At 40.7% G+C, this 23,602-nt stretch overlaps 1 long non-coding RNA gene across 1 annotated transcript; it reads left to right on the forward strand.

The window, feature by feature from the left end:
* Positions 1–166: 166 nt before the first annotated feature.
* On the forward strand, positions 167–20,546 carry LOC113936140. The gene is made up of 3 exons (XR_003524212.1): positions 167–240; positions 1,723–1,917; positions 20,423–20,546. It is a non-coding gene; the product is annotated as an uncharacterized LOC113936140 (long non-coding RNA).
* Positions 20,547–23,602: the final 3,056 nt, after the last annotated feature.

A 23,602-nucleotide genomic window follows, 5' to 3' on the forward strand; every position in this document is an offset into this window, starting at 1 on the left:
AAGTAGTTGGGTCCATGTCCCCTTTCCCTGATTGCTTCTACCAAAAGAGTATGTCAGAAATGATACTATGTGACCTCAGAGTCTAGATCATAAATGGTCATGCGGCTTCTCCCATTGTGTTTGAACACTTGCTCTCCCAATGCTTCTCCTTGAGACACTCTTAAAACCCAGCCACCATGCTGTGAGGAGACTCAGCTACCTGAAGAGGCCACACACTGCTGCTCCAAGTGACAGTTTCAGGTGAGCCCAGCCTTGAGGTCATCCTCGCCCGGGTGCCAGTGATATGTGTGAAGGAGCCATTCTAGCGGTAGGGCCTTCAGTCCCATTGGTAGTCCCAGCTTTTGAGCTACTTGAGTCACCCCATCTAGTCAAGGCTTACCAGCTGAGGCTTCAGACATTATGGAGCAGAGACGCACCGTTCCCCTGGTACCTTGTCTGAATTCCTGACCCACAGAATCCAGGACGCAATCTGTGGTGTTTCCTTTATATCACTAAATTTGGAGGTAGTCTGTCATGCAAATAATAAATAACTGGAACAATTATGATGGCTACAACTGCAAAACTCCAACCAAATTAGTGTAAGCAAAAAGGAGAATCTATTGGCTCATGCATCTGGAAAGAGCAGGGGCTGAAGTTGGCTTCATGGACAATGGTCCAGGAACTGATTTTGTTATCAGAACTCTCTCTCCACTTGTTGCCTCTACTTCTCTTCCTATATTAACAAGAAAGAAAATTTGTCCCTTCTAGGGTGAGTTTTTGCTTAAACTTCAAGAGAAAGATATTGGCCCAGTTGGACACTGTGCACATTCCCAGGTTAATAATTATGGTTCAAGGACTGGAGGCCTAGGAATGGCCTAATTCAGGAGCCAATTTCTCTCACCAAGGGCAGGATCTAAGTATGATAAGCAGCCTCCGCCAGAACACATCATTAGAGCAAGAGAAATTTACCCCAAGAGAAGGGGCTATTCTAGAGAGACAAAGCAATTTGCATCTATTACAGTGGTTTAAAATATTATCTCAGGGAGGCTTTCTGAAGCAGAGTAGCTCTATTTATCCACAGAAGGGGTGAAGTATGGGATGAGAGGGTCTCTCCAACTGAAGATGCTCAAGAAGTCTTAAGCCCCCAAAAGACTTGGAGGAATATGCATTGCTAACACCCACCCAGGTATTTTTTAATGAACATGTGGTACATAATTTCACACTGGCAATTTCACTGAACCCTTGCAAGCACCCCAGGAGGCATGTAATGTTAATCCCCTGTTATGAGTAAAGAAAACAGAACTTAGACAATTAGAATTACTTGCCCAAGGTCATATGCTTCTAGGGGTCAGAATTAACATACAGAGCCCAGACTTCAGTCTCCAAATCTAGAACCCCATATGCAATTCACATGAAGAGCACTGAAAACCCTGGACAGGATGTTATTCACCCAAACTGAGAAAAGAGCCTTATATTTATACACACAAAATCTAGACACAAATATCCTGAAGTCCTTGTTGTTCGGACATAAATAAGGCATCAGGGAGTCAGGTCTTGAGACAGGCAGAGACATTAACCACAACCTAAGGGACTTGTTTTCTCCATTGTCTAAGTGCCCTTGGACCTCAGACAAACCCCATATTTCTTGGAAACATGTATTCCTCCGAGAGCCAGGGGAGGCGTGTGGTCCAGTAAATGCAATTAGCAGTCTCACCGCACGTTTCCTTGCCTGTTGTCTCCCAGAGTGCAGTCATCAGAGAGCTCACAGTTTCAAAGCACACTCTTCCAAATGACAAGAGTCGCCAGCAGATTTTAAGTGGATTTGAGATGTCTATCGAGGGAATTTTGAGGCTATATGAAAATATTTACTGAGCATCTCCTTTGAACAAGACTCGACTCTAGGCACAGAGGACCATATAAGATAGAGACAAGACTCTGGTAAGTTTTTAACCTCATTTACAAGGTAGGATTAATAATAATAATATGACTATACACAAATTTATATCTCTGGCCTGGCCACCTTTGTAGCTCCAGCCGTTTATATCCAGATGCCTACTTGAAATTTGCTCTCCGATGTTTCACAGGGGCCCCAGAATCTACATGACCAGAGCTGAACTAATGACTGCCTCCCTCAGTTCTGCACCTTCTCTGGTTGTTTCTAGTTTTGTAAAATAAAATAAATACAATAAAATAAAACTCCCAGCAATTCCATCCCAACATTCCTATCAAATTGAGAATCTCAAACATTAATTTGGAAAACACATGAAACCCACCACCTTCTCATGTCTGAACTCCAAACCAAAGACAGTTTTATGCCCTTTTAGCCACTACTGGCAGGGGCGTGTGGGCAAGCCTGTATTTTTAGTTGTTCCTTGCACTTGTGTGCTGACCTCCCAACAAACAGGTACAGTTGCTCTCTGTGACTATGCCTGGGATGCTGCAGCACTTACTGAAATGGTCCGGCTATTCATCAATTGTTTTGAGTGGCAACACCCTATGAGAACAACTACAGCAGGAGAACAGGACCATGCAGGCCACAGCTCAAAATTTCTTATTTTTTCTCTGCAGGGCAACAATTATCAGGACTGACCTCTTGAATTTGTTTCAGGTTCCTTAGAATCCTTGACTCAATCACAGTAGTGATCCTGAACTCCAAACCAAAGACAGTTTTATGCCCTTTTAGGCACTACTGGCAGGGTTGTGGGGGCAAGCCTGTATTTTTAGTTGTTTTTAGTTGAGAAGAAAGTCCTCATTGAAGTCAATGGGATTGAGATTTGGAAATGTTTAATTTGTACCTCCAAAAGGGATAGAATTAATCATATTGTATCAACAGATGGTACCCTGGAATCTCTCTCTCTCTAGACCGTGAGCTTCTTAAGACCAGGAACAATGCCTAAACCATATCTCTTGTCCTCATGGAACCAAACACTGTCAATTTCAGAAGCTGTGGATTGAATCACTTTAGACACTAAGCTTCCTGCAGACAGACATGAATTTTCCATCTCTTTCAATTCCATTATAAAACCAAGAGATACTCATTGAATTGAGGGTCTTCGGTTTCAGTCCATGGTTTTCAGTAATTAGACTTCAATTTGTACCTCTAATTAAATAGTTAATTGGAGTTAATTTCAGTGTATAGTCCACCAAGGTTGTCGTGAATGAGTGTAAGGGTTGCTTGCATTTTGGCAACCATTTTGTGAGTAAGGAATTTAAATCTTAAAAAGTAATATGGCATTGTGGTCTATCTTGGTTGAGAGAGTGTACTTATTCTTCAGGTGGATATGTCAGCATTAGTGTAAGAGGAAAAAGGGGGGCTGTGAGCTGAACTGCATGGAAACCATTCCTTTCCTGTTGGAGCTGCAACTCTATAATATATGGCATATGCATGGGAAAGTCGAAGCCACAACAAGAGGGATGGTGGCTGCAGAGGCAGCATTTAGGTTTGAATTGAGATAGGGGATGTCTCTTGCATGGTACTGGAATCAATTTGGTCTTGCTCTCTCTTGTTTCCAGTGCTTGGACACCTGTTTTATATTTTGACTTTTCATAGCTACCACACAAGTTCACATACCATACAGCAGAAGTACAGGCATGGTAGGTCTGTGGAATGACTTTTTTTTTTTTTTTTAAGTAAAATCCAAATGAATGGGAAATAGATGCAGGAGGAAAATCATAAAAGGCATGACTGCCTAAGATGTTTACTCTCTCCACAGATAGTACAATTCTACTTCAGAAGTTTCCAGGGACTGGAAAGTGTTATAGCTGAAGGCAAAACCCTATTAACAGGGACCTTTTTTCTGTATCTTCTGTCCAGACAACTGAAATCTCTTTAAGGTGCTACACCTGTCCCTACATCATACATGAGGCTTCCTCTACTGACAACTGCGTTCCTTAACCATTTTCTATTTTCTGTAGCTCACATCTCACACTCTTCTGATCTAGAGTGTTCTAGTCAGTGGCCTACCTTTTTATGTTTACATCCTGTCTCCCCTCCCAATTCCACTTACAGTGTTTTTATAACATAGAAGCCAGGCTTCTCTGGACACAGATTGCTCTGCCTCCCCCGCCCCACCCCCAACCTTGGATACCTTGCTTTTGGTTGTTCTGGATAACTGATCCCTGCTTCTCCGCCCTAGGCCTTTTTGCCTCCCTGTGGAAAGGACCCCTATCAATCTCATCCTTTGGTACAGGCAGGGCCTGGATATACCCTTGAACTCCTGAAGCTACATTCTGATAATACAGCACTAAAATGTTTGGGGGCAGGAAAAATCCATGGAAAGTATATTAAAATCAAAGGAAATATCTGGAAAAAAAGGCCATAAAAATGATCAGACACATCATGTTATACGCTACTGATGAATCGTTGAACATTACATCAAAAACTAACGATGTACTATGTGTTGGCTAATTGAATTTAAGTTAAAAAAAATTTTAAAGGAGTTTAAAACCTACCCAGTGGTTTTCTACAGTTACTAACACTTTCCAGAAAATGGACATGGCATATTCCTGCCCACTATAGTCACCAAATTTTTATGTTGACTAACTTAAATAACTTGAAGCCTCTCTCACCCTCCAGAAAGCATAAAGCACCACCTTTTCTGAACAAAGGAATGAAAAGGTGAAGTAAGAGCCTGAATGAACAATTATCTCCAGAAGTTAAGTAAGTACAGCAAGCCCCAGAAGTACTGTGAAAAAATTTTGGCTTCATTAGAGTTGTATGTAACCTATTCTATAAATCATGCAGGGAAGGTAATGAAAGACTGAATATATGAGGGAAAAAAGAGGATTTGGAGAAAAGCCTGCTGGGAAAATCACCCACTTCTGGAATTACCAAGGATTCTCCTTCCAAAATAAAAAAAATATGTATATGTGAGTTCTATTCCATCTACAAATAGTGATTGAGACCTACTTTATATCAGACACTCCATTCAAGAAGGAGCCAAACAAAGTACACCCCCTGACCTCTATAAGCTGACAGTCCATTAGGTGGAAACACAGCCAATAATATTTATATGATAAGCACCAGATGCTAGAGGACCACTGCATGGGCATCTAACCCAAGCTGAACACTCAAAGGTTTCCTGAAGGATACATCTGAACTGATCCTTGGAGGCGGGGTAATTATCGAGATGGGCCTGAAACTACCCAAAAAATCTTCACTAGCCTATCATTATTTTTATAATAACCCAATCCCACACACATGTTCTGGGGCAGGGAGACTTGGACACTTTTGCAATGACTTCACAATCCAGTCATAGAGAGGAGTTCTGCATGCATACAGAACAGATAAGCATTGCTCCAAGTTTGTAAATACAGGCTAGACATTGTGGTTCCAACTATACTAGTCCTAATTTAGTGTTGATACAGGAGAAGCAGCAGGATCTGAAAGGGTCAAAAAAATTATCTCTATCATTAGCAACCAAAATGTCTCTGAGCATCACAGAATTAGAAGTAGGCTCTTCTAAAGATAATGAATCTAATCCTCTCAGAGAAAACTGAGGCAGCTGATGACTAATTTCCTTGCCCAAGTGCACATGACCAGGAAGTAAGTGGTGAAGCAAGACTGAGAGTTCCTTGAAAGTATATCTAGGTGAGCATTTCCAGTACTTAAAATATAATTAATGCTCAGTAAATATTTGTTGTGTTAATTAATATCCTTCTCTATAAGATAATTGTTTTAAGATTTTATTTATTTGAGATAGAGAGTAAAGAGAGAAAGCATGAGTCGGGCAGGGTGGAGGGGCTGAGGGAGAGGGAGAAGCAGGCTCCCCACTGAGCAAGGAGCCTGATGTGGGGCTCAATCCCAGTCCCCCTGGATCATGACCTGAGCCTAAGACAGATGCTTAACCCCCTATAGGATAATTTTAGGGCAATATTAAAGCACTGATTTCCAGAAAGGCAACTGAGATGAGGATATCACAATAAACTGATGCAAGAAAAAAAGACTATCCCTCAAATAAACCACCTATAGAGTTAGATTTTAGAAACCAAAAAAATAGTCCATGTGCAGTGGCATGATATAGTCAAGAACTGTATTCTTAGATACTGTGAACTTCATCTCAGCAAATCTTTTTCAAATACCTACTGAGTGCTAAGTATTTGATTCATGTCCAAGATGTAAAGATTAATAAACCAATACCTGACCTCCATCTCTGCTTCTTAGGAAAGGAAACAGTACATCCATCCATAATGTTCTGCCAATGGCATAGAAGCAAACATGAAATATTAAGGGACCAAGTGAAAGGGGGTGTTTGATTCTAATTTAGGTGGACCTGTAAAAATGAGAACATTTTATCTTAGCTTTGAATTATGATTAAGTCTTCAGCACAAGACAGGGACATCATAGGCAAAAGGAACAAAATGAAAATCAGACAGAAGCAAGACAACAGTGTTTACACCTGGGAATTCCAGAGGTCTGATGTAGCAAACACAAAAGAAATGCCTCCTGTAAGGACAGGTGGCCCAAAGACTGGGCTAGACTGAGCTACAAAAAGCCTAGGTAGTCAGAAGAAGCAGGTAAATTAAGTAGAACTGAGGTCATGTAGCAGACACTGTTGGGGCCCCATCTGTATCCCTTCATGTACCATTTCTGTACAAGCCAGCCCAAGTTCCACTGCTGCCACCTATGAGGGCAGACCAGAGTGCTAGAGAATTAATGTCTGCTCTCCTCCTTCCCCAAGCAAGGATTAATTAATTAAACGCCTCTCTTCACTTAACTTAGGTAGGAAAACCCTGAAACATGTGTTGCCCTGCAGAATTAGGCTCCAGCTGCCCATGTTTTTAACTTCTTTGATAATAGTTCTCTACCAGCTTCTTTCTCTACCCTGTCTTACTTTTTCACTGAGGTTTCCTAGGATCCTATTAATGTATACCATTTACATCTGACTTAGTCAGGGTCTGCTTCTGAGAGGAAGCCAAACTAAGACATTATTAGAAAAATGATCACAAAAGACAAACCAAGTCATCATCAGGAAAATAAAACCAATGGTCCGCTCTGAAGATCAGGACGATGCTACAAAGAGAAACCAGGGGAGAGAAGCCAGTAAGCAGGAAAGTGAGAGAAGATGTAAGATGTGGGCTAGGAAGGCAGTAGGTAGGGGCACAGAAGGGCAAGAAGGTTAGAACTAGGGCTACGAAAATGATAGTTTGATGTGCCAGTTACTTGATTGAAGGGCAAGCCTCATGGATTGGTGGGTACTTAATCATTTTGATTTTGGGAACTCTGTGAGAAACTGACGAAAGCTTTGAACTTTCTACCCAGAAGCGGGGGAAAAAACTACATACAAACAATTCTGCTTGGAACTTCAAGGGATTCCCAACCCCAGATTAGGAACCCCTGATTAAAGGCTATATGTGAGGCTGGACTCTGAGGGCCTTGATTGCCTGCAGAGTGCTTTAGCATTCATTCCATAGGCAATGGGGAGCCAGCAAAGGTTTTTACTATCAGAGTTCCCAAGTGGTTATAGTTTTCCATTCTAAATGGAACCCAAGAAATCTGGATGTTTTTAACAGATTGAAAGAGAGATTGGGGGGAAAGCGCATAGATAATTGAGCTCCTTGTTGGCCAAAAACATTTTCTACCAGATGCACTATAGGGCTTCAAAGGCTGCTGGCTGCAGAATCCAGATGCACCTCAATGGATGCCATAGGGAGTCACTTCCACAGCCAAATGTTTTGGCCTCAAAAATTCCTGGAGCAAGACAGATACTAAATGGAGCTGGAAACAAACTCAGGGCAAACACAGCCCTTCTATATTACTACATATAGCAAGTCTGGTATGCAAAGTGGACCAAAGGAAGGGGAAAGGAAGAGAGAAGAAGAGAGGCAGAGAACAAAAGAATCCATTTGGACAGATAAACAGAGCTGGGAGGGCAAACCAGAAAAAATATAGAGTAGGACCTATCAGAAATATAATTGTAGGAAACAAAGGCTAATTTGAGAACAAACAAGAAAGGTATAGAGAAAGAAAAAAAGATAGTAACTGGACTTGAAGGATCTGGAATACTAATAGGGAGAAAGAAAAGTTAATTTTTCTCTTCTATAAATGAATTTAAGGAATGGATACCATATTTTGAGGATCTACTGCATAGAAAAACTACATTCAACATCACCATATATAATAATCCTACAAGGTGTTATCCCCATGTCACAGGTAAATAAACTGAGACCTAGAAGAAACTTGTACAAGGCCAACCGGTAAGCAGTGGTGTAACTGGGCTTTGAACCCAGGCCTGACTGGGAGTCACACACATTACCAGTTCTTGTTGCCCTCATCCCAGAGCTCAGATTTGTAGATCAAACACAACTGAAGCAAAGACAAATTGCATGGCCTATATACAAAATAAAAATGAAGAATTGTCCATGTTATTTCCTGTCTTTTGTGGACTAAGTTGATGGAGCAGGAGGAGGTTTCTGTGGCTGATTACCATGATCATCTGCACGATGACCTCTGAAACTTCACTATCAAAGCCACCTTACTGACATAGTTCCACTACTCAGTCAGGGCAGGACCTATGGGAAAATGGGAGTATTGGCATGCTAGAGGCAGAAGGATCTCAAAGTGGGTCATCCAGACAGATACCTTCAAGTTTCTGGAGTGGCCCATGGTGCAGCAGAGAGTGTGGATGCTGAGCCAGCTGATTTAGATACAAATTTTGCTCAGCCACCCCAACAACCCAGTGAAATTCTCACAGCCTCAGTTTCTTCACTGGTAAAAACCAAACCACCTTTTAAGGGTTAATGTGATGACCGTACAAAATAACGGATACATGTGTCTATACAGTGCCTGGCACAAACCAGTTCTTGAAAACTAGCAATTTTGCATTCTAATATCTTTTCATTCCCCTCCTTTTCTATTTGAACCCTTTTGTGTATGTGTTCCCTATGAACCCACCACCAAGGCCTGTTAGCACCCTAGTTATAACTCTTCCTGTCACTTCATCTCCATATACCTATATTTGATATCTAGTATAAGAGCAAAATAAATTTGCTTTGAATTGTACGATTTGCAAAAGTTGTCCAGTTCTATTATAGCATCTATCTTTACCATGAACCTAGGAAGTAAGCAAACAGGAATCATTACTCCTTTGCTACTATACTAGAAAGAGGCTCAGAGAGTAGGTGTTAGGTTCCCCAGTCATATAGCGAGTAGTAGAGCAAGTAAGCGTCTGGTTGGCATAAAGGAACAGAGCCAAGAAATATACATGTGCTACTATAACAAAATAACCACAGACTGGCTGACTTCAACAACAGGAATTAATTTGTACAGATCTGGAGACTGGGAAGTCCAAAATCACAGGCTGGCCAATTAGATTTTTAGTGAAGGCTCTTTTTCTGGCTTCTAGACAGCCATTTTCCCACTGTGTCTTCACACTGGGGGTAGGGGTTCGGGTTGTCTCTGAATTATCTTCTTGACACTGATCCTACTGGACTGTCCACCCCCTTATGACCTCATTTAACCTTACCCTATCTCCAAATATAGTCACATTGGGGACTGGAGCTCAACTTCTGAATTTTGGGGGAACACAAACATTTGGTCCATAACAGGTGCCATGGATAAGTTGCTTGCCTTTTTTGGGCTTCTTTTCTTCATCTTTAAAAAAAAAAGTGTGGAGGAGCTGTGTCCAACACCGCTTTCTCTGATATTCAAGGATTCTATCTAACTCTGAATGGGTATTATCCAGCAAAAATTTTTCCTGGTCCATACACAGTGTCACCTCAAGTTTTGATTTCAAGCTGCCTCCTAGGCAAGAATATTGCATTTCTACTCTCAGTGAGTTTCCCTGACAAAGCTCTTATTCATTCAGCCAATAAGCGTTTGATGAGCACCTGCTCTGTGTCAGTTATAGGCTAGATGCTAAGGATATAACTTTAAACAGGAAAAATAAAATCTCCACCTTCCAGTGTAGAGACAGAAGCAAATAGTTTCAAGGTCAGTTATAGTGTCAGTTATAGTGCTGTCAGCTACAAATAATGGACATATAAACCCCAATTTAAAACATGAAGTTACATCTATGGAGGTTTTGTTATCCCACACAATAAGAAGCTCAAGGTAGGTGCTATGTTCTGAATGTTTGTGTCCCCCCCAAATTCATATGTTGAAATCCTAACCCCCATTGGTGATGGTATTGGGAAGGGGGGCTGTTGGAAATCGCTTAAGTCATGAAGGTGGAGCACTCATGAATGGGGTTAGTGCCTTATAAAAGAAGCTCCAGAAAGAACAGAGCTCCTCCCACCTTGTGAGGACAGAGCAAGAAGGCACTGACTATGAACCAGGAAAGAAGCCCTCACCAAACAGAACCATGCTTGGACTTCTTAGTCTCCAGAACTGTGAGCAATAAATTTCTGTTTTTACAAGCTTGCCCAGTCCATGGCATTTTGTTATAACAGCCCAAACAGACAGGAGAATTCCTTTAAGAATGTTTTATACACTGTCTCAATGCTGTTGTAAAAACTCAGCTCCTTTCCATTCCTAGCAGGTTGGCATTGCCACATTCTAACTGTTTTTCTAGATACAACATGGCTGCCATAGTTTTAAGAACCCACATGCAGAGCAACATCATGCAGCAGAGGAAGCAGGGGCATGGCTTATTATATATCTCCTTGTCAGTAAAGAACCTTTTCCAAGAGCTCTTAGGAGACTTCTCTCAGCCATTGGCCATTACTGTGTAATATGCCCATCCCTAAACCAATGACTGAAAAGAGGAATCAAGCTGCCATGAATAGACAATCACGACCTACTCCTAGAATAAGGAGCGGTGGATGGGCTGCTTCTCCTGACTCACGTGGAAAAGTAGGCAGCTGAGCAAATCAAAGTATTGCAACAAGAAGGAGAGTGGCTGTTGGGTGAATAATACACTGGCACCTATAGCACACAATTCACCACTTTAAGGAATGAAGACAAGTAAGCCTGAGATACTAAGAGAGCAGACAGGACAGGCTCCTAAGGCAACCTGCATAAGTGTGTGTGTTGAAAATAGAAAGCCATAGTCTTTAAAAGTCAGACTTTTCAGATGTTTGAGGCAGAACCAGAAATGCAACTGCTTTTGGGTGAAGCGGTGATATTTACAGACTCTTGTGTGCCTCTGGCATCAGCTGACTCCAGGGGGATATCGCTAGCCCCTTGCAGTGGTGTCTAAACCAGGGCTTGGAGCCAGGGGAGATAAGTTACCTTATGGGAGGTTGGGACCCAAAAGGAACAAACAAAGGTCAATTCTAATGACAAAACCAGAATGAGGATTTAATGTGCTGGGATTCAAGAAGTGTGGGTGATGGACATTGGGAAGGGTATGTGCTATGGTGAGCACGGTGAATTGTGTAAGACTGATGAATCACAGACCTATACCCTTGAAATAAATAATACATTATATGTTAATAAAATAAATAAAAATTTTAAAAATTAAAAATTAAAAAATAAATAAACTATATTTTGGCTAATTGAATGTAAATTTAAAAAAATTAATAAATAAATTAATTTTTAAAAAAGGTGTGGATTTTGTAATCAGACAGCTTTGAGTTAAAACCAAGCTCTGCTACTTGTTAGGAAAATTATGTAAACTCTTTGGATCTCAGTTTCCTTATCTGTAAAATGAGAATAACTCTTTGGCCTAAAAGGATTAGAAATAAAGTATGTAAAGCAGGAACAAAGTGCCTGGCATACAGCAGGCACTCTATAAACAGCAGCAGGTGGGTTGCCTAGAAGAAAATGCAAGTGCGAATGGATTAGATATGAACAAGACGATAGGAATGAACAAACCCTGTGAAACAAATTCAAACAGAGCTCAAAATTTAAAATTAAATACTGTTATCATAGTTCTTTACAATCAGCAAAACCCCTTTTTCACCTGTCATCCCATTGGCTCTCTACATTCAATACATCATTACAGATCAAAAATTTGTCCATTTTACAGATCAAAAAATTGACATTCAGTAAAGCTTAGGCTATGACCTAGTTTGTTTATCCCTGATTCCACGAGAGAAGAAACTAAATAGGAATTCATTTTCTCAGGGAACTCAGGCTTCTAGAGAGATTTGTCTGCAGCTTAAAAAGTCAGAAATGGTGGGACTCTGAGAGAAACCCATTACTAAGTCACGAGCTCTATCTTCTTAAAGGTCTCCTGTGGAGAGCAGGGTTCTTAAGCTTTGTCAGGCATCAGAATCTCCTAGAGGGCTTGTTCAACCACAAATTGCTGGCTGGACCCCCCAGAGTATTCAATTCAGTATGTTTGGGGTGGGGCCCAGTAATTTGCACTCCTAACAAGTTTCCAGAAGATGCTAATGCTTCAGAACCACACCTTGAGAACCATGGGCTCAGAGAATGAGCCCCAGAATTTAGGTCAGGGCTTCTAATGGTAAATGTGCAAGAATCATCTGAGTAGCCTCTTGAAAATGCAGTTCCCACCTCCTCCCAGAATGCAGGTTCAGGTGCATAGAGGGGACTCTGATGTAGGAGGTGCACCCTCCTTTACTAGAGAAAAACCAATTGGTTGATTCTATCAAGATCTTCTTGACTGTCACCCCTAATTATGCATCTTTATTTACATATAGATTATTTACTTTTACTAACTGTACTAATAATACCTTATTTTATCTACTATCTGAAAATCACAATTTTTTAATTTCATAAACATATACATAAATGTTCAATTTTTTTTCTGCACCCCAATGGGTTACACCCTTACTTTAGGGAGCATTGAACTCACCAAGTGATGCTCAAGGTGTGTTCCATGAACTGGCTGCATCAACATCACCTGGGATCCCGTTAGAGGTACAAGTTCAGGGCACCAGCCCACACTTACTGAATCAGAATCGCTGGGGCTGGGGTAATCGGTGTTTTAACAAGCTCCCTATGTAATTCTGTGGATCATAAACTTTGAGAACCACTGCTAACTAAATACACATATGCAGCATCTTGAACGCCAAGATGCTGGAATTCCCCACTAGAACTAACTTTTTTAATAATTTTGAGCCAATGATGATTGTATTTTTATTCACATATCTACCATTATCATGATGCTGTTTTCTTGCATGACATTGTCATAGAAAATTATTGATTTCTATGAAATTCAAGAAAACCTACCTGGTCAGGGAACCAACAGTCCCAGACTGCCCAAGGCCAAAGGTATTCCCAAGATATAGGACTTTCTGTACTTAAACCAAGAAAGTCCCTTGGGAAAATCAAGACAAGTCGCTTACCTCTCCCAGACTGTGTTAACCTTAAAAATAAAACTGCCAGTTATTTTACCAGCAAAAGATGGGCTTATTTGGGAATAACAGTGAATTGCAATTCAAGAGAGGCAAGATATGGCCAAACCATAGGCAAGTCTGCCAACACCAAAGAGGAATTCTCTCTTATGGAAGAAAGCAGGAAGTTGGGAGGGGCTGTTATAAACAAAAAGTCCATTGGATTAAATTTTTCATTGGCTGAGTTGTGACTGTCTCTCCACAGTTGGGCTGTTCCCAGACTATGAGGAAAGCCTTTCTTCCTCCTGCTGGGGTAGTAAAGTAGTGTCCACACGCAAAGTTCCTCTCTTCCCATGTGTCTGCAATTGCCTATAAGTGGTAGGACCGAGAACTCCCCCTGCCAAACCTCCCAACTCCACCCTAGTGCAGCTTCCCTTCATTAATTTTCACAACTCCATCATGAGAGTGTTTGATATCTTTACGAAATCAACTCCTTTTCTGTTCTCCTGCCAACTACACAACTTTTGCACAGGGTGAGTGTGGGCAGGGCAAAAGAGCCTTAGACTCGACGACCTAGCTCTGGCTGTCATTTAATAGCAATGTGACATGTGGCAAGCCATCTAATCTGTGAACCTCTCTTCTTCATCAGCAAAATAGGGACCAAAAACCATGGGGGACCAATGAGGACCAAATGGGGACCAAAAACCACTGCTTCCCACACCTCACAGGTAATTGTCAAGGTGAAGAAAGTTGGTGTTATTAAGGTGCTTTATGCATTACAAAGTAGTCTATGAACATAATGGACAGCCATTTGGCATCATAGGAAGAGCGGAGGCTTTCCGACGGACAGATCCTAGTTTCAACCCTGGCACCACATTGGGCACATTATCTCTCTGAGATGATTCCCATCTGTAAAATGGGGATTCAAATTACCTTTCTCATAAAATATTGAGAAGATTAAAAGAGAAGGAGGTCACTAAGCGCCTGGCATATTTGAAGCTCCAAAGTATTAGTTCCCTTCCCCATGATTATAAGACATTCAAAGACTTAATGATAGATTTTTGTAGTTAATGCAATGAATAGCATCATTATGCTTGCTTCCTGAAGTGAAAAGCCACAATAACACTCCTTCCTGCTCCCAGGGCCCCTTTGATGTGGCAGGGGGTGGGAAAGGATGTTACTTCCACTTGGTATAACCAAGCCAGCAAAGGTTGTCCAGTTCTTATCCACAGAGGAGTGGAGAGAGCTACTGGCTTGGAGAGGCCAGGGACTGAAATTCACAGTGACTTTTGTATCTGCGAATGCTAAATCTGTAACTTCTACACCTGTTTAGTCATTTCTTCAGTAAATCGTGCCTGATGTGAATAGATTTTTTTAATTAATCTCAAAAAATTGCAAACTAGAAAACAGAAAACAAAAAATGTACAAGCCTGGCCTGTCCTTGTGGGAGGAAAAAAAAAATGCCTATCGTTGAATGTCTCTTTTCATGCAGAAATTTAGTAACATTTCATTTCTAAAAGATTTCATCCATTCATTTACTGAGCATTTACTGAGCCAGACATCCAGTGTTTTGAGCATCTACTTTGTGCCAGGCTTGGCACATAATATATATGAACAGTTTTTGCTTGGCAAGAAGCTCCCAGATACAAATATACACTGGGTTAGAACCCACAGTGAAAAAAAGTATTAATAGAGGTAATTCTGAGGGATGGTCATGGCGAAAAGAAGGCTTAGAAACCCCACCTGGGCAATACTAGAATTGGTCCATACTCTGTACATTTGCATTGATGGAAATTATAGCGTAGTATCCATCGTTCTTGCCTTGGCACGTGGCCTCTTCTAGGGAGCCTGGGAGTAAATTTTAGCCAGTGGGATATGAGTGTAAGTGTAATGTCCAGCTCTGCCTTTAAAGAAAAGGCACATTCACCCCTTTCCCCACCCCTCTTCCTTCTGGATGGAATCCCAGCATGGTAGTAAGCAATCTTGGACCATGTGTTTGACAGCATCATCTAAGAATGTCGCAGCAACCAGAAAGAAGAGGCCTGTGCCCTTCCTTCATAAATTCATAAAGCGGAGCCACCCTAGGAACAGCACATTTATATGACAGAATTAAATGTGTCTGTCTCACATATGCCTCTATTATCTTGGGTCTCCATTATATGCAGCCATATCTATATCCTTTTACACCTACCTATAGGGCAAGTGATTTGTCTGGATGAATCTGTATATTTCAATTGACAAATACATCAAACAGAAGACATCTACAAACACGAGCTGTCATGGAATGATGAATTATAATCAGAATTATAATAATGAGCACTTCTGTGAGTTGTCCAATGGTTTGCATGTTACTCAGAGGACATAGAAGCCTGAAATCTACAAAGTCTCAATCTAGGGAGGCAAGTGTTGGATTCTTCCTGGATCCTACCCTCTACTATTCTTTTCTCCTCCCAGCATGAGCTGCTTGAGTCCAAACCCAAGGGCTATCTGAGGTACAGAGTTTGAGTAGCCCCAGAGCCACCTCCAAGGATGCTTCAATACCCTCTTGCCCATAGTTTGACTAGGATGTTTTCTTCCAGTTCCACGGCCGGTTATATGCCTCAGATAGAGTTCCTGATTCCCTATTTCATGTTTATAGTCTAGACCATGAACACTCAGGGGTGGGGACTCTGATAATTCAGATTTTCACTCTCAGCTAGCTCAGGACCTGGCATAGCACAAATACTTGTTGAAGATTAAAAGGAAAAAAAAATAAATGAATGATATAATATATTCTACCATTGCCCTTTTAGGAGCCTTTCCTATTTTCCAAGTTTCTACTCCAAAGACCAAAAGACTGTCAAGGAATCCTATTGACTGTCCTGTACCTTTCTGGATACCCTCCTGCAACTCCACTGGACTCCCAGGCATGGCACATCTGACTTCTACCTGTTAGAATATCTCACTTTCTTGCATCATTTCATTTTCTGTCTTATCCACCTTACCTTTCAGGCAAGAAGATGCCTACTGATTTCCCTAGGCTGGAATTCAAAAATCCAAGGCTGGGGATAAGTTATGTGGCCAAGGCCATAGAGTACAGAGGAAAGGAGAATCAAGATCTCTATCCTGAGCAAGAGTGGAACTTAAATAAAAGTATGGTCCAACATATCAAGCTAAAGACAGTGGTCAGAGATTTGACCTATACAAGCTCTGAACTATAGAGTCTGTTCAAACAGAATAGGCAGGACACAGTTAGAGAACCCAAAAGGCAGAGACTAGAAATTTGCAGGGCAAGAAATCTTTTATGGGATGTCTCTAGGAAGCTTATGGCTGAGAAGAAAGCTAGGAAGGACTCTAAGATAAATCAGGCCTGGCTGCCTGCTCAGACCAGGACTTACACTCATATCCTTTGGTGATCTTAATTGTCTATCACGAAGAACCTTCCATCATAGGTCAGTTCTGGTCCTCCAAAATACAGATGCTAAGATGGGATTAGAAATGCAAGTGATTTCAAGAAACAACAGGTGTAGGTGATGAAGAAAGGGGAGCCCTCTTACACTGTTGGTGAGAATACAAACTGATGCAGCCACTCTGGAAAACAGTATAAAGTTTCCTCAAAAAGTTAAAAATAAAACCACTCTATGATCCAGCAATTGCACTACTAGGTATTTACCCAAAAGATACAAAAACTGATTTGAAGGGATACATGCACCCCAATGCTTATAGCAGCATTATCAACAACAACTAAATTATGGAGAGAGCCCAAATGTCCATCAGGTGATGAATGGATAAAGGTGGTATATATATATGATGGACTATTACTCAACCATAAAAAAGAATGAAATCTTGCCATTTGCAATGATATGAATGGAGCTAGAGAGTATTATGCTAAGCGAAAAAAGTCAATCAGAGAAAGACAAATGCCATATGATTTCACTCATATGTGGAATTTAAAAAACAAAACAAATGAACATGGGAGGGGATAAAAAGAGAGGAAAACCAAGAAACAGACTCTTAACTATAGAGAACAAACTGATGGTTACCAGAGGGGAGGGGGCTGAAGGATGGGTTAAATAGGTAATGGGTATTAAGGAGAGCACTTGTTGTGATGAGCACCAGGTGCTGTATGTAAGTATTGAATCACTAAATTCTACACCTGAAACTAATGTTACGCTGAATGTTAACTAACTGAAATTTAAATAAAAACTCAAAGAACAAAAATAAAACAGTAAAAAAGAAAAAGAAGTGCAAGTAGTTTATTGAGGACAATGCCTGCAAAAGATAAAGGGAGAAGGAGAAGCAGTAGGCAAACTATACAGATCTGATACCTGTGGAAGGAGAGGGGTAGACAAAGGACTGGGTAGAAAGAGCCTCAGACTGTGGTTCAATGCTGAGAAAGTCTCCACCAGCCCTGAGGGAGCTTCATTGCAGAGATTGTTCACAGAGAATCCTGGGATGGGCAGAAATGGCATCTAGTGTCATTCCTAACACACAATGACTTTATTTAGAGCTTCCAAACTGACTCAGAGAAAATCCAGGCTAGAAGGTGCCTCAGGGATCATTTTGATAACATTTTTCAGAAAAACTTTCTGCAGTGATGAAAATATTTCATATCTGCCCCGTCCAAAATGGTAGCTACTCACCATAGGTAGCTGTTGAATACTTGAAATGTGAATAGTGTAACTGAAGAACTAATTTTTTTTGTTTAATTAGTTTAAATTTAAGTCATCGTATGTAGCTACCATATTAGCACAGATACTGAGTCCAGTTTTTTTAAGTGAAGAAATGGAGGCAAAATGGAACATGCCCACCACATATGAGAAGTTTAAGAGTAGACCCAGGACATGAACCCAGTCTTTTTTTTTCTTTAAATTTTTATTGTTACGTTAATCACCATACATTACATCATTAGTTTTTGATGTAGTGTTCCATGATTCATTGTTTGTGCATAACACCCAGTGCTCCACGCAGAACGTGCCCTCTTTAATACCCATCACCAGGCTAACCCATTTCACCCCCCTCCCCTCTAGAACCCTCAGTTTGTTTTTCAGAGTCCATCATCTCTCATGGTTTGTCTCACCTTCCGATTTACCCCCCTTCATTCTTCCCCTTCTGCTATCTTCTTTTTTTTTCTTAACATATATTGCATTATTTGTTTCAGAGGTACAGATCTGTGATTCAACAGTCTTGCACAATTCACAGCGCTCACCATAGCACATACCCTCCCCAATGTCTATCACCCAGCCACCCCATCCCTCCCACCCCACCCCCACTCCAGCAACCCTCAGTTTGTTTCTTGAGATTAAGAATTCCTCATATCAGTGAGGTCATATGATACATGTCTTTCTCTGATTGACTTATTTCACTCAGCATAACACCCTCCAGTTCCATCCACGTCGTTGCAAATGGCAAGATCTCATTCCTTTTGATGGCTGCATAATATTCCATTGTGTGTGTGTGTGTGTGTGTGTGTGTGTGTGTGTGTGTGTGTGTATACCACTTCTTTATCCATTCATCTGTCGATGGACATCTTGGCTCTTTCCACAGTTTGGCTATTGTGGATATTGCTGCTATAAACATTGGGGTGCATGTACCCCTTTGGATCCCTACATTTGTATCTTTGAGGTAAATACCTAGTAGTGCAATTGCTGGATCATATGGTAGCTCTATTTTCAACTTTTTGAGGAACCTCCATACTGTTTTCCAGAGGGGTTGCACCAGCTTGCATTCCCACCAACAGTGTAGGAGGAACCCAGTCTTTTTAAGTACAGCCTTCTCTCCATCAACCACTCTTGAGTCAAGACATAGAACAAGTACTTCTATTTAGAAACCTGGGCCTTCATTTACAAGTTGTTTCATGTATTTAAAGGGTTACAGACTTGGATCTTTCCTCAGGTACTTAGCAGGTAGTTTCATGCCAAAAGAGGTTCCTTTATTTTTTATCAACTCCTTGTCCTTCATCCTTGCTCTTATCTATGTAGTTGCCTCCTCTGACCTTTGCTGATTAAGTTTTGTGTTCTTCGCTCCCAAACTCAGGTGCTCCTCTATGATAATTTAACCCCCTTTCACATGCCCCCAGCATCATACCCAATTGTGCTGCTTTTGGGAGCTGAAAATCCATCTGCCTGGCCATGACTGCAGCCTTCGTGTTAATCCAGCTAAAGCTCCTGTGCAGCCCAGGGTCTCAGATCCCCTCGTGAGCCTTTTCCCCCTCCCTGATTTAATGCCACTCCATCACCTGCAGCCCAGATGGGGAGACCACAAATCCCCAGGAATGCATTCCTAGCAGAGGACATGTGATTGCTCCAAGGCTTCCCATTCATTCCAAGACCTGGAATCTGGCTGCCTCAGAGAGTAGATGCTTTCTTTGGGCCCAGAAGGGGAGAGCACTTTTCCTACATCATCTGAAACACAGAGGTCTTCACTGTGGCCAGATATGGTAAAACAAATAATAATTAAAAAGGACTTTTAGAGCTTCCCACCCCAATCTTTCCCATCCTCTGATCCCGAATCCCCCTTGTTTTTGAATAAAATCATGGTCACTTGTAAAACCCCTGTAGACCTTGTTTCTTATGTGCTTATCTTTCCTCCTTTACCTTGGATTGTTTCAGCTACAAACACTTAATTACATCCAGACCCCTCAGTTCTTTCTTTTCTGCAACAGTATCTTCTATCATTTTAACACTTCTCTTTATCCAAAAATGAGTTGCAGAACTGGTAAGTAAGGCAATCAGGCAATAGAAAATGGAAAGGATGAGCTGGTCAGAGAAGTTTAGAATTTCGATTCAAAATGGAAAGTATGTCCTGAGATCCCCTTTAACATAAAGGTTGACATGTCCTGTGAGGAGTGCAAATGCTTTGCTGGGCTGATTCTCTGTGCATTTAATATCCACACTAACCCAGATAATGTGACAAATGACCAGAATTGATAACATGAAACTTCCATTTATTTATGCCTATGGTGCACCAGTGACTGTACTAGGAGCAGTTCTGTTTTGAAAAGCTCCACAATACATGAAAATTCATCAAAGGCAGCTTTTATTTGGTGTGTAATTCTGTGTCTTTTGGGTGTGACACTATAGAACCATTTCCATGGGATAGAGAACATTATACATGCAGTGACAATATAATTGAATCATTCAAACCTGGGCCATTTTGTAAGAGAAAGAGAAAATTATTAATAATTATACTGGGATAAGGAAGTAAACAAGGATGTTTACTGGCAAACCAGTGTGTGGTCACTCTAATCTTCATTAAAACCCTTGTTCATCTTATCCTGCAGTGGTGAAAGAGCTGTGGACTAACAACACCAGTCACCACCTAACTGCTGAGTGCTGAATGCTGGCCATGGACAGCATCCTATGGAGTCACTGCTAAGTCCACTGGATAGAAGGAGATGAACACGTAAGTCAAGCCAAGGACCTGGAGAAAACCTGGGCTCTGAATGCTAAGTCTAGAGGGGCCACAGAACTCATTCTGATGCAACATGAGTCGGGGCCAGAGGAAATCATTTAGAAAAGTCTAGTCACATAGAAGGACGTGCAAGCATGCATTCCCATGTCATAGCTCACCCACTGGCCTGTGAGGATAGTGTGGGCACAGGTATGGGTGACTTAAAGAGCCACCAGAAATCTTCCGGCTGCCTGGATGCCACTGCTAATGTTTCCCACAGGATTTAGTTCCAGAATGAGGCAGCCTGCATTATAAATAGAAGAGACATCTAGAAAAAAAAAAGGCCCTTAACCTTTACTGGTACTCAGAGGGTCCCAGAGGTTAGACATCATTTATCCGGGAACGTAGAAGGCAAATAGCCATAGCAAATGTGAGACCATTTTTTGTTCTTCTAGTTTTGCTGAATAAGTCTCTTGAGATTCTGTTGGTGTTAATATATATGGCCTTAATTTGAGGGCAGGTGACTGGGAGCATTCTAAATTATATAAGTAAATAAATAATGCCAATACATCTTTTTTTTAAAAAAAGATTTTATTTATTTATTTGACAGAGAGAGAGACAGTGAGAGAGGGAACACAAGCAGGAGGAGCGGGAGAGGGAGAAGCAGGCTTCCTGCCGAGCAGGGAGCCCAATGCGGGGCTCGATCCCAGGACCCCGGGATCATGACCTGAGCCGAAGGCAGACGCTTAACGACTGAGCCACCCAGGCGCCCCAATGCCAATACATCTTTAACACACTGAATTTTTGTCTCAGGCTGCCCATACATATGAAAAATAATAGAATTCTTTCTTAAGAATTCTTTTTTAAAAACATTTCAATATTGACTTCAGACAGTTACTTAGAAGACAAGAGAATATGTGACCCTCAGATGTCAGGCTTAGTTCCCATGGACATTCTTTCTGTGGTCTGGTGTCTACTACTAGATATTCAAGAAGGAACACCATTATAGAAAATAGAGCCATATCTTTACATGACACTTAAGCTATAAAGAGTGAGTAAACAGGACCAGAAACAAAGCTGACACCACAGAGACAGATACTATCAGAGTGGGAATTAAAGTTTAGTTCTCCTGACTTACACATAACTCAGTATAGATTTATTGGCAATTTGGTGAAGATATAGTCAAGCATAAGGCTTAAATGTTGATTAGACCCAAATTTCTATCTTGTTCCTACTTCTTTTGACTCTGGAACTTCAAATAAGGTCCTCTTTTATTTACCCCAAAGATACAAATGTAGGGATCTGAAGGGGTATGTGCACCCTGATGTTTATAGCAACAATGTCCACAATAGCCAAACTGTGGAAAGAGCCAAGATGTCCATCGACAGATGAATGGATAAAGAAGACATGATATATATATATATATATAATGGAATATTATGCAGCCATCAAAAGGAATGAGATCTTGCCATTTGCAACGACGTAGATAGAACTGGAGGGTGTTATGCTGAGCGAAATAAGTCAGTCAGAGAAAGACATGTATCATATGACCTCACTGATATGAGGAATTCTTAATCTCAAGAAACAAACTGGCGGGGTGGGAGGGGTGGGTTGGCTGGGTGATAGACACTGGGGAGGGTATGTGCTATGGTGAGCGCTGTGAATTGTGTAAGACTGTTGAATCACAGATCTGTACCTCTGAAACAAATAATGCGATATATGTTTAGGAAAAAAAAAAGAAGAAGATAGCCGGAGGGGAAGAATGAAGAGGGGGAAATTGGAGGGGGAGATGAACCATGAGAGACGATGGACTCTGAAAAACAAACTGAGGGTTCTAGAGGGGTGGGGGCTGGGGGGATGGGTTAGCCTGGTGATGGGGATTAAAGAGGGCACGTTCTGCATGGAGCACTGGGTGTTATGCACAAACAATGAATCATGGAACACTACATCAAAAACTAATGATGTAATGTATGGTGATTAACATAACAATAAAAAATTTAAAAAAATAAGGCCCCCTCTTTAATTAAGTATCCTAATACCTGTTTAATAACATATTTATCAAGGGAAAAAATCAGATTATATTGATAAATTGCCAAGTATCTTGCCTTGGATTCAGTAGGTTCCCAGTATAACTAGTTTCCTTCCCCATTTGTTTCAAACATTTCCCACTACATTGATTGTTAGGGCCAATTCAAATAATGTGAATCTCTTCCATTTATGGTCCATTCATAGGGGAATATACAATAGCAATTCTCAAACTATTTTGGAGTAAGAATCATTTGATCAAGAGAAAAAGACAAGTCACAAACTGGGAAAAATACTCACAAAAAACATATCTGATAAAGGACTGATCCAAGATATAGAAAGAACTCTTAAAACTCAACAATAACAAAACAAACAACCTAATTAAAAAATGGATCAAAGACCTCAACAGACACCTCACCAAAGAAGATACACAGATGGCAAATTAAGCATATGAAAAGATGTTCCACATCATATTTCATCAAAAAAATGCAAATTAAAGCAACAAAATGTATCACTACACACCTATTAGAATAGCCAAAATCCAGAATACTGACAACAACAAATGCTGAGGAGGATGTAGAGCAATAGGAACACTCATTTATTGCTGGTGAAAATGCAAAATGATATAGCCACTTTGGAAGATAGTTTGGAGGTTTCTTACAAAACTAAATATACTCTTACCATAAATATAGCAATCATGTTCTTTGGTATTTATTCAAAAGAGTTGAAACTTATATCCACACAAAAACCTGAACAGCTTTATTCATAATTTTCAAAACTTGGATCAGGCAAGATGACCTTCATTAGGTGAAAGAAAAAATCAATTGTGGCACACCCAGACTAATGGAATATTATTCAGTTCAAAAAAGAAATGAACTATCAAGCTATGAAAAGATATAGCAGAAACTTAATTGTATGTCACTACGTGAAACATGCCAATCTGAAAAGACCACATACTGTATGATTCCAACTATATAACATTCTAGAAAAAACGAAACAATGGAGAAAATAAAAAGATGAGTGATTACCAGGGGTTGGAAGAGTG

The sequence above is a fragment of the Zalophus californianus genome, chromosome 4 (genome assembly GCF_009762305.2).
Source record: "Zalophus californianus isolate mZalCal1 chromosome 4, mZalCal1.pri.v2, whole genome shotgun sequence".
Taxonomy (NCBI): Eukaryota; Metazoa; Chordata; class Mammalia; order Carnivora; family Otariidae; genus Zalophus; species Zalophus californianus.